The 16,226-nt window shown below is 43.6% G+C and overlaps 1 protein-coding gene across 13 annotated transcripts in view; it reads left to right on the top strand.

Annotated features, from left to right (window-relative positions):
* The first annotated feature begins 1,434 nt into the window (after window positions 1-1,434).
* The window catches only part of TGFBR3 (transforming growth factor beta receptor 3), a 205,649-nt gene continuing 190,857 nt past the window's right edge, over window positions 1,435-16,226 (top strand). For 6 of the 13 annotated variants that reach the window (XR_007478987.1, XR_007478989.1, XR_007478988.1 and 3 more), the window contains exon 1: window positions 1,435-1,875. The gene's annotated coding sequence lies outside the window, so the exon portion shown is untranslated. The remainder of the gene's footprint in view (window positions 1,876-16,226) is intronic. The other 7 variants (XM_004263020.3, XM_049714224.1, XM_049714192.1 and 4 more) reach the window with 3 other exon arrangements.

Consider the following 16,226-nt stretch of genomic DNA (forward strand, 5'->3'; position numbering starts at 1 on the left):
TTAAATGTAGGATTAAACATCCCAACACAGCTCACGTGTTCATGTCTGCTCTTGAAACTAAAACTTGACAATTTGAGGCACGAATACTATGTCATTTGAGTCTATGAGAAATCTAAGGCCTTGAATCTAGAGAGACTGTATCATAGCTGAGGCTAACTCTACCAAGACTGTTGCTCCAACAGGGCATTATGCCTATGGGTTTCTCCAAGGCCTCACTCAAGCCTCTCACACAGTAGGTGTTCAATAAATATTGGTAAGGAATGAATTGTTCATTTTAGAGATTTTTGCAGGAATCCAGTTGATCAATAATGATTTGACTTTTGTCAAACTATATTCAATTGGGTGAGTTCTGTATGTATAGGTACAAGCGAAAAAGGAGGAGAAACACTTCCTCTTTAAGTAGGGAAACCCAGTAACTTTCCAAACAATAATACTGCGTAAGTAATAATATCAGAAACCTCCCCATTCTACTCTCCAACGTTTTGAAGGCCTAGGACCATAACATTTTAGGACTGGAAGAGGTCTCCTAGGTCAAGCTCCTGATTTTACGGAGGAGAAAACAGACTTGGAGAGTTTAAGCCGATCGTCCAAGGTTCCACAGCTCGTCGAAGGGCAGAGTCAGGACTGGAAGTCTGGTCTCTGAAACCTGTCAGCCCAGAGTCATTTCACCAGCCTCTTGGTAAAACAGTGCCCTTTGATTTAAGCATATCTTTTAATAGACAAACCAGGTGTAAAAAAGGAGTATCAAAGTGGCGTACTGATGACAGCATTCGTCAACTCTTGCAGCGACCAGTTCACCCGCGCATGTATGCAGGGAGTTGCACGCCGCCAACACCTTCGCTTATATCGCGCCAACCTTAGGGTAATGCTAGTAACGCTGACCTGCCTCCTTTATTTGTATTCATTTATTTAGCGAGCGGGGGCAATGGCTGGGTAATGCACTCTCAGCTGTTAAAGATGAGGAGGCAAGACCCACCATCGGAGCGCATCTTGAGAGAGCAAACAGCATTGGAGGCGGGAAAACAACCAGGGGCAGAATGAATGTGTGCGTGGGGACTTTTGCTAGCGAGTGGGCAAGAGGGCGTGATCAGATTACTGGAGGTTTTAGAATTTTTAGATCAAGACGGAGGGAACCAAATAACCCAACTAACTCTTCCAGAGAGCCCTGAGAAGTTGGAAGGACCTAGTTTAAGGGAGGGAATCCCTGCAGCTCGCGCCCACGTTCCACCCCCCCGCACCCCCGTCCCAATCCGGCTCTTCCCCGACGACTGGGACACCCCCCCCACCCGACGCCCCAGCCTGGGCGCACAGCAGCACAGCAGTTCCCGGTACTCCTCTCCTCTCCCTCCCTCCGCGGTCCGAAGGGAAAGGCAAGCTGTGGCAGCGCTCGGGGTTCATCCGTCAGCCTGAGAGGAAAAGGAGGAGGAGAGAGAGAGAGGAGGCGGGCGGCGGGAGGAGGAGTTTCTCCGCGGCCCGGAGCTCCCGGGGGGACCGCGGAGGAGGAGCGCCCTTCCCCCCGCACGCTGATTGCTGTGGCGTCCTGCCCGTCCCCGCCCGCGTGTGTGAGGGGGAGCGAGTGCGCTGGGTCGGCCCGATGGGGGTAATCGAGGGTTTCGGGGACGCCGAGCGGCGCTTTCCTCTTCCCAGTGAGTGAGGGAGGGAAGTCGGCGGCTCTCGTGCCCGGCCACTTTCCCTGCGCGATTCCCTGAGCTCCCTGCAGGAGGAGAAAGTCCCCGGCGGGTCCGGATGGCGTAGTTGTGCCGCGGCGCAGCAGCTGCCGGAGCTCGCCGCCGCCGGGCGCGGGGCGGGGAAACTTCGTTCTGCTTCGCTCCAGCTTGTGGCGGGTGGATCTCCGCTTGACACATCGCCTCCAAGGTACGCGCCGGCTCGGCCCCGCGGCACTGCCGCCGGCGCCGGGACGCCCTTGGCCGCACCGCTAGCCCAGCACCCGTTCCGGCCGAGGGCTCTGCAGGCTGCGCGGTGCCTGTCGGCGTTGCGCGGTGGTCCGCGCCTGTTTCCCGGCCGGGGGTCGCTCCGGCCGCCCGGACCCCCGGGCTTGTGGGGGCGGTGTTGGTCTGTTAGTGTTTACACTCCGAGGTGCGTGGGCAGCGGCCGCCCCGGGGTGGGCAGCGCTCGGGGCGCTGCACTGTGCTGGCGAAGACATCTACTCCGCGCCTGCCCTCACTCTTCCTTTCCGCGGTTTCTTCTGACCTCCGCGGGGCGCGCTGGCCACTTCCCACTGCGCTCGTGACAGCGTCGGTGGGAGAGATTTGTTGTGGGTTTGCACGCAGTTGCCGTTGCAGAGGCTGCGGCCCCGGGACTTGAGCACCAACGTGAGCTACGCTCCCTGCGGGCCGCGCCCTCGGGGTGCTGTGCTGGAGGCGCCGAGCGCTGCAGCTCGGAGCCCCGCAGAGAATCCTCCTTCCCGCGTTAACTTACTAGCCACCTTAGCCAGCTTATTTGGTTAGAATACGCTGGAAAGTTGGACTGTTGCTAGGAGAATCTTCTTGCAGTCTTGTTCTTATTAGGGCGTTTGCCTCACTTTCCAGAATCATTTAGTGTAGGGAACCGGCTTGTCAAGCTTGAATTACCTTGACAGAGTAGAACTTAATGTGCCTACAAAAAGAGCTGAGAGAAATGGGAATTTCTCTTAGCTGTGAAATGGGAATAATAACAGTATTGGCCTCATAAGGTTACTGTGAGGATTGAATGATTTAAAATATATAAAGTACTAGAGCAGTGCCCGGCTCCAGGCAAGCGCTGCATGGCTATTAGCGGTGCTTGTCCTGAGCCCAGTGGGGACGAGAAGAGCAGGGAGGGTACGGGATGGTAGGAATGACAGACTGAGATAGGGAACCAGGCTTTTTCTGAACTCCGCATCCCTTCCAAGAGAAGTAAGCGAGCGGTTTGGGAGGAGAGAAGTCTCTACAAGTAGCAAAGCACATGTCAAGACGTTTTAATTTTTCTGAAATGGTACTTTAGATTGCAAACAGGTACTTCAGTGTGAAATTAGCTATTAATTTCTGGTAATAATAATAGCTCACGTTTATTGGGCTCAAACTCTGTGCCAGACACTCTCCTAATACTTAGGGCACTTAATCGTTACACCAACCCTCTGGAAAAAACACTATTAATAGCCCTATTTTACAGGTAAGACACTAGAGGTTAGTTCCCTAACCAAGCTATTACACAACTGTTAGTTCTGTCTGACTCCAGGGCTAGCTTAGTCACTCAGCAGAGAGCAGCAAGTGCAGTCAGATTTGTGTGCAGTGAGTCCAGGCGTCTTCTCCCATCCTTCAGCTTCCCATTTGAGTTGAACACAAATCTCCTGAAACACAAATCAGGTATCTGTGATTACTTTAGGTGATCTGCCCAGGGGGGCGCCAAATTACAACTCCTATGAAACTGACCCCAAGTAATTATACATAGAACTCTGATTTGTATTAATTAGTTCGGATCTTTAATCTTCATTTCTTTTATTAATTCTCCGGACATCGTTGGTCAGTGTTACATGGCTTCCTTAGGAAACAGCTTGGGGTTGGCACAGAAGGCAGGGAAATAATTCTTACCCCCTTAAGGGCTATTAAAATGAAATTGATTTCATGCCATTGTGTCAGCTAAAGGATGTTGCTCTGTTTCTTGATGTTCTCTGCTTTTGGCTTTAATTCTGCATTGTTTAGTGTTTCAAGGCTTCAACATGTTTTCAGCTCTTCAGTTTGTCTTTGTCAACTTTAATTTTTCCTGTTTTGATGGAATCTGACCATTACATGGCAGCTTTGCTTAACAACTGTTGATCCAGCTCATGTTTTTAAACATAAAAATCACCAACTTACTTTTGAACCCCAGCACTTCAAAGGCAACCCCTGGGGAATTCATTGTTATGTTGAATATTAACCAATAGGGGGAGCATAACACACTATGTATTGATGTCTGTTAGGCACCTAAACCAGTTTTTAGAGTATTAAACATACATTTCAGGAATGGACGATGTGTGGCTTTATCTAGCAAAATAACCAAGTTGCCTTCCGAGTTGACTATGGAGAACTGGGTTTAATTTCAACTGATTACTGTTAAGAATGACTGACGACAGGGCCTACATGTTGGATATATGTCAAGAACTCTCTGGTGTCCAGACAGATATTAAGTACACACACAGTTTATTGCCATTTGTTTTCCTTAAGAGGCATATGTAAAATAATTTTGTGTACTTTGAATGATATTTCAGATTATCTAGGAGAACTGGGAGTCTGGAGAGATCCATTGTGAATCCTTTTGTAATGATGCTCATTTGTCTTTTGTAGAAAACTGGATATAGTGAATTTGTTCTCAGGGAGGTTGGTGTACTCACAATCCTGTCATTATCATTTTTCATTAACATCTGAGTGCAAGACAATAAGGGATTGTTATGCTGAGTAACAGCATTTCTATTCCAGTGCATTTTTCAGAGGCTTGTATTTTAGTATGGCAGTAGTTCAGAAGTATCATATTTGTTGAGTATAGATACAGTGTGTCTATAGATAAATATATAAACCATATTTAGGAATTAACATGCTTGCAAAAACAGTTAAACTGACTTTTAAAAAAGGTTTTCAATCTTTGTCTGAATTTTGTAGGTCAGTTTCTTTTCTTGTTTCTTGAGTATCAGGTAGTAGGGACTTAACTTTATTTACCAAGTTAGGGGTCAGGTGGATCCTACTTTATTTTTATTTATTTATTTTTTTGCGGTACACGGGCCTCTCACTGTTGTTGGCCTCTCCCGTTGCGGAGCACAGGCTCTGGACGCGCAGGTTCAGCGGCCATGGCTCACGGGCCCAGCCGCTCCGCGTCATGTGGGATCTTCCCGGACCGGAGCACGAACCCATGTCCCCTGCATCGGCAGGCGGACTCTCAACCACTGCGCCACCAGGGAAGCCCTATTTTATTTTTTATAATTCGTTCCTATTTATTTATTTATCTATCTATCTATCTATTTATTTATTTATGGCTGCGTTGGGTATTTGTTGCGGTGCGCGGGCTTCTCACTGCGGTGGCTACTCCTGTCGAGGAGCACGGGCTCTAGAGCGCAGCCTCAGTAGTTGTGGTGCACAGGCTTAGTTGCTCCGCAGCATGTGGGATCCTCCCAGACCAGGGCTCGAACCCGTGTCCCCTGCATTGGCAGGAGGATTCCTAACCATTGCGCCACCAGGGAAGCACGTGGATCCTGTTTTAAAATACCTTTCAAATTTAGTTCTTTCTTTCTAAATCTCAGCATTGCAGTTACACTTCAGAGTAGCATTTTGTTTAGAGTCTAATTTAGTCTTCCAGGGTCTCATCTAGTTTACTTATTCAGCAAACATTTATCAGGCCCCAACTCCCTAATAGGCTTAAGGTTCCTGGTGTTGGAGTTTGGCAAATTAACTATCCTCTTTCAGTCCTCTGATAGCAGGAGGCCTTAAGGCTTCCTAGGGCTTAGGAAAGCTTATACACATTGACAAAATTTTTTGCTTAAAGAGAACTGTTGTCCCATTCTTTTGAAGACTCAAAGGAATTAATCTTTCTTTTTTGCATGCAAACTTGATTGTATCTTGTAAAAGTCAGGTGACTCTTGCTTTTCTGAGGGCCTGCTCTGGGCCTAAGTGCCTAGGGAACTCAAATGTCCTTTGAGTACTAAGAAGGTGATCTCTGCTGACTTCTTTAGTACCTAAGTGATGACCAATTTCTTGGGATCATAAATTTGTGGAAATTCCTGACTTTACATCTTAAGCTTAACAGACAGAACTGTTAAAATTTAGAGGATGACTGCTAACAGTTAACATTGCTGTAATATTTTTCCTGGATGAATTTGCTCTGTGGTCATTTAAAATTACCCCTGTTCTTGATAATCCATTTTGAAAATGTATTTTTTTTCTTCTTTCATTGCTATTGGACAAAAACTAATTATAATCGTCAGGTTCATTAGTTAATGAGGACAGTCTTCATTTTTTTTTTTTTTTTTTACTCAACAGTTATTTTGAAAATGATTTTATCACTGTTTCAGTCTGTCCACTGGAGTGTTTTTCTTATGTTTTTCAACTTCTTTTGAAATTTTGAAACTTAAAAAATGTTAACTACTTTTTGAACTTTGCATGACTCAAGTTAGATAATGTTTTTAAGGGTCTTTAGCTTAAAAGCAATCTTATATTGCCTTTAGGAACACGGATAGTTTGGAATATAGAAGAGTGAATCTAAGGCATTTGTGGCTTTGGAAGAGAATTACTGCACCAAGATTCATGGCAGTAATTTCTCTGGTTCCACATCTTCAGAGTAACACTTGGAATGATAGCATTGTCTTTTTGTAGCATTTCATAAAGCACAAGCTTTTGCTAATTTGTTTGGTTTCTAGTAAAGCAGAAATAAATCAACACAGCTTGGAAGTGCCTTACAAAAAAGGATTTGGGTCCATTTCCTGGGCTCTGTCCACTTTTAGATTTCTTTTATATCTTTTGAAATAGCACATTTGTTTGTTAACTGACATTGAGATTTATTTTCTCTGCAAAGTTTTAAGATTTAGCACAGATTTCTGAGCATTCTTCCTTCTCTTAGGGAGAAATTTTTATTTCTCAACCAAGATGTGTGCAGTATTTAATGTTTGAAGCAACATTCATAAAATTTCTGCATTGAGGCCCCTCTTATTTGGACCTTATTTTACTTGTTTTATCCTTCAGTTTTCCAGGCCAAACAGCAAGACTTAATAGGCTGACAAGTAGGGGTATAAGGGATGGAGACCATATTTAAAATTGAGATTATCCCTGAAGGTCTGAAACGTGGGCTCCAGAAGCACACCCTTAGGCTATCCTGATATCTCCTGTTTAAGATAATTATAAGAAAAAAAAGATTAAAGTCTGTTGTTAGTGCTGGTAATTCCTTTAATGCTGAAAGCTTCAAGTCTGGGAAGAGGACTCAGAGTGATATAAAAGTTCATTTTTAGGATTTAATGTTAAATTGTTGCCACAGTAATAATTTAGAATCAAGTCTGAAGTGTTAGCTCTGTCTTCACTTTAAGGAAAAGGATGGTAATCCAGAAGCATATACTTTCCCTACCTCTAGGACACTGGGCTCTGGGAGAAAAGGGACTTAAGAGTTCGGTGCTGTTTGCAGAAGAAGGAAGAATTGGGTGCTGTTTGTTATGTCCTTCCAAGCACATAATTCATTTTTCTGGTACATGCTGAAGGTCAGGTTTTTGTTTGAATTTGCAGATGGACCATTTGTAAAAACACATTCAAGTTGATTTAGTCCCTGAAAAAAAATGATCTTTAGAAAATAGTCTTTACAGATCCTAGTCCTTGAGTTTTCCTGTGATCAGATTGCCCTGGGAGAAGCTCTGGAGTTTACAGTCATGATGACTAACCACCAGTGATAGGTAAGAACACCAAGTGGACCAGGTGGAGGGTCTAGCAGAACTTTGGAGTTCTTTTTTAAAATTCTTATTATACTACTTTATTAATGGAAACTTGATGAATACTTAATTTCATTTGGTGTGTGAAAAGATTCCCTTTTGGGAGTATAATTCAGTTAGCATTTTTAGTAATTTATGTGTTTTGACATATGAAATTGGTCATTGGATGCAAAAATACACTGGTGGCTGTTTGCAAATTTCATTTTATAATTAACTGCATGATGATTGCTGGAGCAGAACGTTGCTTTTTTTTTTTAATACTTGGAAGGTTATTTGGGGTGAAATACTTAGATTCCAGTCTCAAAACCCTGTGTTCATGTGGTGCCCTAAGTACTTTTGTGTGATACTCCCTGTGTTGTTTTATCTCTTTTCTGTTTTTTTTTCTTTAAAGCAAAACATACTCAAACACAAAACTCTCCTTCTAAGAGTCCATAAAGAAAAAACGTCTCATTTTGTTATATTCTACTTTGTGCAATTGGCTGGCACATGAAATTCAACTTCGAGGGAAAGCACCATTGACTCATTACATACATTTTGCATCACTGCAGTGTAAGGTCTTCCCTATGTGTGTGGGAGAAGTTTCTGATCTTCTAAATGGGCATGTTTACTATTGCTGGTCTATCTCTTTTTGTCAGAGCCTTTCTGAGCAGACATTCCTCTTAGTTTTCTTATTTTTGTGTCTTTATAGAGATAGTTACTTGTTGTGTATTCATGATATACCATGTGAGTCACGAAAAAATATGTAGCACCTGCCATTTTGTTTTGAGTCCATCATACTTACCCATTACAATACTGTGCAGCCATTGGATGCATCATGCTTTTGACACAGGAGCCAGGGGAAGGATGACCTACTTGATACATTTCTTTTTTTTTGGTACTTATGCCTTTTTCAGTTTGAGGCATCTTTATTTCATTATTAGAGTGGCTGCTCTCTATGATATTCAAGGTTTTAATTTCATTCAGTGTGGGCAAACAGGGAGGTTTCATGTAGAGGCAGTTCTACTAAATAAAAACAAACAAACAAAAAAACCAAAAAAACCCCCACTTCCAGAAAGTATCATATATAGATATGTTGTTGGGTAAGGCTTTGGTAATGTTCAAATGGGAGATAACTGAACACACAGCAGGGTCCCACTTAGCTTAACGGAGTAGGGAGGCTAGGAGAGAGAGGGGAGTGTCTAATTTATTAGGAGAAAATTCACTTTTGCATAATAATAAGCATTTAAATGTTTTCTTTGGAATTAATATATATTTCAAGTAGTTATACAGGTAAGAGATTTGCAAAAGAAATTTTGCTAAGGTTGAAGTTCTGTAGTTGGCAACTCTTTTAGCTCTGAAGATCCTGTTCTCTGAAGCCAGGAAAAAACAGCCTGTTTCCAATTATAAATCACAAAAATAGGGAAATTAGGCCAAGAAAAATGATCATTTGGGGGTTGGGTTGCTTTTTTTCAGAGGGTAAAGGAGAAAGGACCATAGATGCACATTTAAAAAAAATCTGCTAGTTATTCTGTTGGTTTTCAAATGCTTTTCAAGCATTCTATATTGGAAATTAAGAATAATTTTAGGATTAAAGACTCTTCCTCCTTCAGCTCCTTTTTGTTTTTCAGAGAGCAAACAGAAGAGCAGTTAGGCAGCTTCTGCTGAGACTGAGGGGCTTGGTCTCAGTGTTTTGGGACCCCGCTGGTATTACTGGTAAAGCCTTTTCCTGTCTGAATGGTGCCAGGTTATGGTTCCAGCATCATACCAGGTAGTTGATGCTATGGTTTTTTGTTATACTTTATACTATGCTTTGAACGGAGATGTAGTCCCTGTGGATTAGCATTACTCTGCTCTGGGAGAAAGACTAGCGATGCTAGTGTGAGAACAATCAGAGGTGAGAAGCCTAACTGGGAGTTGGATGATGTGTGGGTGAAGATATTGTCCTCAGCACTTGTCGGAAGCAACTAGCCTTTCTTAAATAAAGCCTGCTGCTAGTTTCAGGATTAGTGGTCCCATGAGATGCAGGTGTTAACTAAGAAATCTCCTTTGTACCGCCAGAAGATCACCACCAAAACAGATCCTAGTTCCTGTTTCTCACACCTTACACCTCCAGAGTGCTGAATAAAACTTCCCTGATGGTACAGAATCTTTGATAACAACGTAGTCCGTCGGGGCCAGTGGTGTGCAGCTACTAGCTCTTTTCTTCTCACCTCGGGTTAACAACTCGGCCTGCGGCAGGCAGGCTCCCACGCCCACTGCACCGTGACCCATGATGGGCGGGCGCCAGAAAAGGTGCGAAGTGCAAAATTCCGTGCTTGTATTCAGTCAGCATCTTCATTGTCCTCTCTTTGGTGCCTCTGCTGCTTTAGTCTCCCCCACGTTTTATTACCTTGGTTTCCGGGAACTACTTGTCCTGGTTTTCCCCATTTCCTAACCGATCTGTCTTCAGTTTTCCTTCTCAGTGCTCGCTCCGTGCGGGTCGGCGTTCTCCACCTTGCATCTGCCCTTTCCCTCCTCTCCTCGGTTGTTCAGTGGTTCATGTTTCCATGCTTCGGTGGCCACGCCTATGCCAGTAACTCCCAGTTTTATACGCTATACCCTATCTCCAGCAGCTACCTGGCTATTCTGTAGGTTTTACTGTTAGAACTAAGTCCCAAACCCGACATACAATGTCTCTGTGGTCCCCAGTCTCAACTCCTTTATTTCCCATGTCAGTAAGTGGCACCAGTTATCAAGCTAGGAGCCTCAGGCATACTCAGTTTCCTTTTGCTTACTTGCCCCAGCTGAATCCCGCAAATCCCATGGTGTCTTACCTTTAGCAGATCTCAACTGGCATTTTCTTTTTTTCCCCGAGTTCCAGGAAACTTTATTTATGGACACAGAAATTAGAATTTCATATAATTTTCAACGTATCATGACATATTATTATTCCTTTGATTTTTCTCCATCATTTTAACATGTAAACACCAATCTTAGCTCTAGAGTAGGAATTGGCAAAATAGACCTGTAGGTCAAACCCTGCAATTGACATTTTCTTCTCCATTTCCAAATCATCATCTCACCTGGACTATTGCAGACGTATTGCAGTTGGTTTTTCAGGCTTCATCATCTCTATCTCAAATTGTTCATCCATTATGATTGGTACCTTCTAAAATACAGATCTGTGTTTTCCTTTCTTACGTTTTAAAAGTGTCTGCTGTTCCATTATCCTTGGCATGGGGTATCTGGTTATGTACAAGGTAGCTCAGCCTACTTTTTCAGCCATCATTCCTTCACTTCTTCTGTGAACCTCACTGTGCTCATACCAGACTCCTTATGGTTTCCAGAGCATGCTCTGTGCTCTCATGCCCTGTTTCTTTAGTAGTGGTCTCTTCTCTAGCATCCTCTCCTTTCCCTCCTTCCTTGTGGCTCCCTGCTTACTCATCCAGGCTATCTCCATGGTCAGCTTTTCTGGTGAAGCTTCACATGGCTCTTCCCTGTCAGGTGGTTGGTTGCTTCCTCCCTGTATTTCTCTTGCAGCATTTCTCCTGCTGCCTCGTGAGAACTTACTTTCTTCTTCTGCCAGATTGTAGACTTCTAGAGCAGGATTGAGTCTCACTATCTTTGTATCCTAGGTGCGTGGCATGGGCATGACATACATGTTGTCAAATTGAATTCTTCAGCTTGGTTCCATTTCTGTTAAAGCTTGGGGGAAAGATCAAGTTTACAGCTGATATAAATTATAACTTTTTGTAGAAAAGACAAAGGAAATAATCAACTCAGAATCACAGAGTTTAGCATTAGATTGGGGCTTAGAAATAATTCTCTTCAGGTCCCTCTAAAGAGGAGGACAACCAGGTACAGAGAGGTTAGGTGGTCTGCCCAAGACTGCACAGCTGGGAGTACTGCTTCCCTCTGCCCCTCTGCAGTATTCTCCACCCAGTAGCCAGAATGGCCCTGATAAAACCTAAGTCAGATGCTGTTATTCCTCTGATTAAAACACTCTCTTGTTCCTGCCTTTCTCAGAGCAAAAACCCCAATCCTTATAATGATCCATAAAGCCCTATACAACCAGCCGGTGACTCCCTTGCCTGTTACCCCTTTGACCTCACTTCTCTGCTTTCTGGCTTGTTTACTCTGCTCCAGCTGCTTGACCTGCTTCACCTTCCTCATACTAGACACACTCTGTCTCAGGGCCTTTGCATGTGCTGTTTTCTTTGCTTGGAATGTTTTTCTCCCAAATATCTACAGAGCTCATTTAATTTTTTTTGAATTTAATTTATTTTTTTATACAGCAGGTTCTTATTAGTCATCCATTTTATACACATCATTGTATACATGTCAATCCCAATCTCCCAATTCATCACACCACCACCACTCCCACCCCCCGCCGCTTTCCCCCCTTGGTGTCCATACGTTTGTTCTCTACATCTGTGTCTCAATTTCTGTCCTGAAAACTGGTTCATCTGTACCATTTTTCTAGGTTCCACGTATGTGCATTAATATGCAATATTTGTTTTTCTCTTTCTGACTTACTTCACTCTGTATGACAGTCTCTAGGTCTATCCACGTCTCTACGTGTGACCCAATTTCGTTCCTTTTTATGGCTGAATAATATTCCATTGTATATATGTGCCACATCTTCTTTATCCATTCATCTGTCGATGGGCATGTAGGTTGCTTCCATGTCCTGGCTATTGTAAATAGTGCTGCAGTGAACATCGGGGTGCATGTGTCTATTTGAATTATGGTTTTCTACAGAGCTCATTTCTTGTAGGTCCTTACTCAACACAAAATAAACAAAAAAACCTAAAGATTCCCAAATACTTCCTTTCTCTCTTCTCTGCTTTATTTGTTTTCTTAGCATTTATCTCTACCTCACGTATAATTATATATCTTGTTTATAGTCGGTCTCCCCTGACTAGAATGTAAGCTCCACAAGGGCAGGGATTTTTATATGTTTTATTCCCTGTTGAATCCTCACACCTAGAAGAGTCCTGCACTGACTGAGCAGGCACTAGATAAATATTGTTGGATGAATAAATAAATGAGAAGAAGCAAGATTTGTGGATTTCTTATACATCCAGTTAAATGTACATTTATGGCATTAAAAAGGGAAAACCATCAGATATGTGTAGAAGGAGAATCTGATTTTTAAAAAGCCTCATTCTAGACCTGTCAGACTAGAACACTGACCTCATTAATTGTCTGACTTGATCTTTAATTGTCTGACTTGAAGCAGCAACCGTGGGTTCTCCTCAGCCTTAAAAGTGGTTTGGGAAGACTCCCATTTTACCTCTAAAAGGCTAGGGCTTGCTGTGGTTTCTCTCTGCCTGTGGTTTGCCCTTTAACCCATCGGACTGCAAAGATGAAAAGTAAACACAGCATTAAAGAAAAGAGCTGGGGGAGAGGGTATGGGGCAGAGGAGCAGAATTTCCTTGTGGCCCTGACATCTTCCCTTGGCTCTGGGCCCATGTACAGGGCTGCTCGCTGGACCTTCTAGAGTTGCTTTGGGGCTGTGCTCTAAGGAACAGTCTGGAGACTGCCAGGCCAGACTCTTAAGTTTTGCTTTGATGTTCCTATTTCTTTGAAAAGAAATGTTTAGTTTAGACAAAAAGGACATTGGAGAAAGGATTTTTAAAAAATTAAATTACTGTCTTAATTTTGCAGAGAGGTTTTTAACCCTTTTCAAGACAGCAGTTGAAATTACCACTTGTGGACTTCCCTGGCGGTCCAGTGGCTAAGACCTCCGTGCTTCCACTGCAGGGGGCACGGGTTCCATCCCTGGTTGGGGAAGTTCCACATGCCGTGAGGTGCGGCCAAAAAGAAAAAAAAAAAAGAAACTACCACTTGCTTCTCTCAGTGGTGCTGGTGGGGATCTGGTCCTTTGAAACCAGTGACTTAAATCCAAGGGGTGGTAAATTATACTTCTGAAGAAGCATCCAGTTCTTGCGGGTGGGGGCTAGGTTGGGTGTGGAACTCATTTATGTTAGTGTAACAGTGATGGTAGAGGCATTTGCCCCCCTCTCTTTTTGTGCTAACATCAGTATGGTTCCTACAGAGCCCTCCTCATCAGGACAGGAAGTCCAGCCAAGGAAGTCAAAGGCTTAGTAGGATGTTATTGGCCATGTACGAAGCTGCAGCATAATTTAACCCTGGGATTCAAAACCATCAAATTGAAAGTAAACTGTCTTGAATGGAGCTGTTGTCAATGACCTAGTTAAAAATCAAAGCTACCGTTTCCTGAACCCTAAGAACCTATGAGGTATTAAGTGCTTTATATGTTATTAACTTACTTAATCCTCATAACAACCCCATTAGGGAAACAGAATCATTATCTCTACTTTATAGACGAGGCATGGAAGTGTTTATTGAGTTGCCCACAGTTACACCACTGGAAAGAGGCAGTGCAGAGGTTTGAACCCAGGTAGGCTGGGTCCCCACGCTTTCCACTATATTATACTGTAGTCTGCTCCCAGAACACACCAAGCATGCTGTCAGTTCAGGGTCTTTGCATTTGCTATCCCCACTGCCTTGCATGCTTTTCCTTCAGATATTCATAGCTCTGCCTCTCATCACTGTGCTCAAATGTCACCTCATCTGAGAGTCCTTCTAAAAAGGGTTCTGGTCACTGATCCCACTTTGGGGGAATGTGTTCCCTCCACACCACCAAGCAATTCTCAGACACTGGCAGGGTGTCTAAGAATTCAGCTCAGCTCTGACACTATCTACTGTCCACCCAGAGATAGCATCATCTTCCACAGGTTAAGGACTCAAAGACCACTGTCCACTTCATTCACCAGTCAAAAGCCCAGGTTATTACCTGGGATTTTGACCCACTGGCTGCAGATTGGAGGTTCCCAGGACCTCCTCCTTGGACTTCAGACACCAGTCCCAGTCACAGGTCCACATTGTTACCTGTACTTCTGACCAGGCTGGCTATAAATCAGAGATTCCCATGACCCCTCCTTGGATTTGATTAGTTTGCTAAGAGCAGCTCACAGAACTCAGAGAAACATTTTACTTATTAGATCACCACTTTATTATAAAAGGATATGAGTCAGGAACAGCCAGATGAAAGAGAGGCATAGGGCAAAGTATGTGGGAAAGGGGCGCAGAGCTTCCGTGCCCTCTCCAGGTGCCCCACTCTCCCAGCACCTCCATGTGTTCACCAACCAGAAGCTCTCTGGACCTTGTCCTTTTGGGTTTTTATGGAAGCTTCTTCACGTAGGCACAATTGATCAAATCATTGGCCACTGGTAATCTCCCGAGGATGGGTAGGGGTAGGGGGTGGGACTGAAATTTCCGATCCTCTAATCACGTGGTTAGTTCTCCTGACAGCCACCCCCCCCATCTTTAGGTGGGGTGTAAAACTGACCTCATTAACATAACAAAAGACACCTTTCTCTCTCTTGTCACTTAGGAAATTCCAAAGTTTAAGAGCTTTGTGCCAGAAACAGGATGAAGACCAATTACATATATATTATAAATCACAATATCACACGTTCCCTGACCACCCTATCTAAAATAACATTTCTCCTCTCATCATTCTTTCTCTTTAACCTGCTTTATTTTTCCTTCACAGGATTTACCACCATTTGACACATCATATATTGTCTGTCTCTCATTAGAAGGTAAACTCCATGAAAACAGTGTCATGTTTAGTTCACTGCTGTGTCCCCAGCTCTCTGAACAGTGCCTGGCACATGGTAGGTGCTAATAAATAATGAATGAATGAAGTAAAAGAAAACTGCTGATTGAGCCTTGCCTCCATGACTTCAAAACAAAATAACTTATCCCGTATGTCAGATCTAATCAGACTGGCCCTATCAGAAAGTGAATGTCTCTGCAGGGCCTGGTTGGTGTCCATAGTGGAGGAGCTCCTGTGTGTAGTGGTTAAGAGCATAGGCTGTGGAATCAGACAGACCTGGGCTCAAATCCTGGTGCCAGGATTTATTAGGTGGTGACCTTGGGGGTGGTTTAGCATCTTAAGCCTCACTTTTCTCACTATAAAGTGGAGTTAAGGACATCTGTCTCCTTGAGTTGTTGAGAGGTTGAAATGAGAAATTGTGAAAAACAGTGCAGGTGTTCAGTAGATGTTAACTGAGATGTCTTGTGAGGTCAGAAGAAGAAAGCAGGGTGTTAGCCTCTAATCGGAAGGCGAATGTTGTAGAAACACGGGAATGACCACAGAATAATCACAAAGCGGCCTGTGGATAAGTCTTGGCTGTGCTACTTACAAGTTGTGTATCATTGGACCAATCATCAAGCCTTTCTAATTCTTGGTTTGCTAATCTGCAAAATTAAAGGCTTGGAGTACACATTATCTTTTTCGAACATTCTGACTCGGCTCTGAGCAGAAGATAACATGGAACAAATCATACACAAGATGTTAAGGAGACAGTGTTTACAGTGGGCTGGGATTGTTCAGAAGTGGCTTTTGGAATGAGGTGAGGGGAACGAATGATTTCGTGGAGTTGGAGGAGTGGAATAAAAATGGCAGTTTTATTTTATTTTATTTTTTTTATATCTTTATTGGAGTATAATTGCTTCACAATGGTGTGTTAGTTTCTGCTTTATAACAAAGTGAATCAGTTATACATATACATATGTTCCCATATCTCTTCCCTCTTGCGTCTCCCTCCCTCCCACCCTCCCTATCCCACCCCTCTAGGTGGTCACAAAGCACCGAGCTGATCTTGCTGTGCTATGCGGCTGCTTCCCACTAGCTATCTACCTTATGTTTGGTAGTGTATGTATGTCCATGCCTCTCTCTCGCCTTGTCACAGCTTACCCTTGCCCCTCCCCATATCCTCAAGTCCATTCTCTAGTAGGTCTGTGTCTTTATTCCTGT

The sequence above is a fragment of the Orcinus orca genome, chromosome 1, assembly GCF_937001465.1.
Source record: "Orcinus orca chromosome 1, mOrcOrc1.1, whole genome shotgun sequence".
NCBI lineage: Eukaryota > Metazoa > Chordata > Mammalia > Artiodactyla > Delphinidae > Orcinus > Orcinus orca.